This window comes from Megalopta genalis, unplaced genomic scaffold (assembly GCF_051020955.1).
Source record: "Megalopta genalis isolate 19385.01 unplaced genomic scaffold, iyMegGena1_principal scaffold0141, whole genome shotgun sequence".
Taxonomy (NCBI): Eukaryota; Metazoa; Arthropoda; class Insecta; order Hymenoptera; family Halictidae; genus Megalopta; species Megalopta genalis.
The window spans coordinates 360,001-362,500 of record NW_027476210.1 but is presented as its reverse complement, the minus strand read 5'-3'; the positions used below and the strand labels follow the sequence as shown (position 1 = coordinate 362,500).

Here is a 2,500-nt window from a genome sequence, read left to right as displayed (position 1 = left end):
ATTCGATATCCTCTCCAAATATAGATCTTCGAAACACTCGCAAGACGATTACAATCGGTATAACTTTAACGTCCGTCCGAAAAGTACTTTCGGGGACTAGACGACCGATTGATCTCGTGCGGTTTCGCTATTCGATCATTTGAAGAGAACAAAAAGATATATGGGGCGACCGACAAACGGTTTTCCCGTAGAACCAGACTCGCGATTGCGTTGACACACACATCATAGCCACACCAATAGAAGAGTTTTAGGACGGTAACCCGGGTGGGGTGTTCTTTACTCAGAATATGTGCAACATCGGATCTATATAGCCATCGATACAATTCGTACACAAATGTGTCGTACGAAGAGAGAGACTTTTTTTCCTCTGGCAACATAACGGTAAGAGACATCCTTCCACACTCATAGGTTCCACTCCCTGGGGCTATGATATATATATACATATAAATTCAAATTCGAAGCAACGGTCACAATTCTACTCTATATTTTTGCGGGTTATGTGTTCTTTCGTTCAATTTCTTTCATGCGTTCGTTCGATCTCTGTACACAGTCTTCACATAGGACAGACTCGTGTAGTACGCTTTCGTGGGTTAAACCCATCTCGTTTCATTTCAGGCGACGTCGGGAGCGCGTTGAAAATGTACCAGTGAAATCTCGATAGTTCTACGGATACGAATCGTCCCGAAAAAGATTTTGTCACCGCTTCGAAGCGGTGTTTCAGACGGGCGGACGTATATAAAACATATACGACACACGACACCGCCTTCCACACTCACGCTAGTTCGAACACGATTTCCATCTCTCTCGAAGACTGTTAGACGTACGTAAAATTTCTCAATATTCATAGGACCGCGACAAACGCCGACGAAGCGCCCATCATTCGCTCGTACGTATATAGGCAACAAGTGCCATCAACGCAAGCAGTTTATAAGTACGTAAACGACCCTCAGCCAGGCGTGGTCCAGGAATTGTATCCGTGGACCGCAATGTGCGTTCGAAATGTCGATGTTCATGTGTCCTGCAGTTCACACGTTGACGCGCAATTAGCTGCGTTCTTCATCGACCCACGAGCCAAGTGATCCACCGTTCAGGGTAATTTTTCCCTTTTATTCTCTCATATATAATATAATGTGTATTTGCTATCCACCACATTTTTGTGTTATATTTCGGAACAAGCCGATACCCGAAGAGCTCCAACCAGCGCGCGAAGGAGATTCGGGAGTCGTCGTACAACGACATAATTGTCCCTTAAAGAACGAGATATTTCCGTCGAAACCATATATATATGTACGAGCAAATCCAAAACCACTGTTTTCTTGCAAGTTCGACGGTCGGAGCGAATAGAACATTGAAAAGCCTTCTATCGAAGAAACACAGAGAGTATATCACCTCCAAAAACGACGGGGATATGGATATTCAAACTGGACAATTATCAACCCGATACTGGATTCGAAAAGTTTCTCTCTCCTTTCGTCGTTATTTACACCGGACGGACTCACGGCCGGCTCTAGCTGGGTGTCATATATATATATACGTCCCACGCTCATGCTGCCACTAGCGCGCAACAGAGTAGGGTGTCAATGACAACGACACAGCATTGAAACGAGCTACACAAGCCGGTCTCTCTTGATACCAATGTAAACGAGCATTAAGTTATCTTCAGACTGCCCGATATTTTCGTCCTTTGGACTTTCCCAACGATTCCTTTTTTTCTTTTTTTTTTTACACACCACAGCGAAGACTTGAGGAAGCGTGATTAGCACGCTCGCATCCCTCCCTGTCCTACTACAACTGTGTGTGTGTGTGTAAAGAAAGAAAAAATAATACATTGGCTTTCTCTCTATCGAGAAGATGGCCTACGCAACGCAGATCAAAGGCCTAATACGTGTAATATAATACGCGTCTGGCCGTGTATAAATCACGCACGAATGATCTGGTCGGGCCCAACTCTTCTCGTACGCTTATTTTTCCGTGTTGGGGCACTATCATAAAATCACACAAACCCCAACACGTGTGTGTCTTGGAAGGAAGATGGCCTACGCAACGCAGATCAAAGGCCTAATACGTGTAGTACACACGTCTGCCGTGTAAATCACGCACGAATGATCTGGTCGGGCCCAACTCTTCTCCACCACACCACATCCCAACTTTGTACATTTTTATATATTTTTGTGCGTTGGGGCACCTTCATAATCACAAACCCCAACAACACATATATCTCTCTCTCTTTGAAAGATTTGTTGTGGCCTACGCAACGCAGATCAAAGGCCTAATACGTGTAGTACACACGTCTGGCCGTGTAAATCACGCACGAATGATCTGGCGGGCTCAACAATATCTTTTTTTTTTATATGAATTCTTATCCACAAACTAATCGAATTCATTTTCTCTCCTCCTCTCCTCTCTCTTTGAGATATATTGGAACATTGTAATGATCCTTCCGCAGGTTCACCTACGGAAACCTTGTTACGACTTTTACTTCCTCTAAATAATCAAGTTT

General features: G+C 44.1%; 2 non-coding genes across 2 annotated transcripts in view; both read right to left on the bottom strand.

Moving 5' to 3' along the window:
• Positions 1–940: 940 nt before the first annotated feature.
• LOC143262536 (5.8S ribosomal RNA) lies at positions 941–1,095 on the bottom strand. The gene has a single exon (XR_013036318.1). It is a non-coding gene; the product is annotated as a 5.8S ribosomal RNA (ribosomal RNA).
• A 1,334-nt stretch (positions 1,096–2,429) lies between these two features.
• LOC143262547 (small subunit ribosomal RNA) overlaps positions 2,430–2,500 on the bottom strand; it is a 1,921-nt gene continuing 1,850 nt past the window's right edge. The window contains exon 1 of the ribosomal RNA XR_013036329.1: positions 2,430–2,500. This exon is cut by the window's right edge and continues 1,850 nt beyond it. This is a non-coding gene — a ribosomal RNA (small subunit ribosomal RNA).